At 48.8% G+C, this 303-nt stretch overlaps 1 protein-coding gene across 1 annotated transcript in view; it reads left to right on the top strand.

Annotated features, from left to right (window-relative positions):
* Positions 1-303, top strand: part of SNRNP40 (small nuclear ribonucleoprotein 40kDa (U5)) — a gene marked incomplete at its 5' end in the record, with an annotated part of 11,222 nt that overhangs the window by 381 nt on the left and 10,538 nt on the right. The gene's annotated exons all lie outside the window — the stretch shown is intronic.

The raw sequence follows: 303 nt of genomic DNA on the forward strand, positions 1-303 counted from the left end.
CAGGATACCCTCGGTCTGCGTTGGACTGCAGCGCTCTGCAGAAACGCAATCTTTAATGCTTTGGGTGGCTGAGGTGAAGATTATAGCTCTCCTTAAGAAATTCAGCTTGATCCAAACCCCTCAATCGGCTCAAATCAGCTGCCTGTCCTCCCAGGGCTCACACGATGCTTCTTTATTGCTACACGTCATCCCGGATTGGAGACGATAGTGGCGATGGGGAGCATCGATTGCGCCAGGGGAGGTTTAGATTGGATGTAAGGAAAAATTTCTTTACTGAAAGAGTGGTTAAACATTGGAACAGGC

Source organism: Pygoscelis adeliae, unplaced genomic scaffold (genome assembly GCF_000699105.1).
Source record: "Pygoscelis adeliae isolate BGI_AS28 unplaced genomic scaffold, ASM69910v1 Scaffold513, whole genome shotgun sequence".
Classification (NCBI taxonomy): Eukaryota; Metazoa; Chordata; class Aves; order Sphenisciformes; family Spheniscidae; genus Pygoscelis; species Pygoscelis adeliae.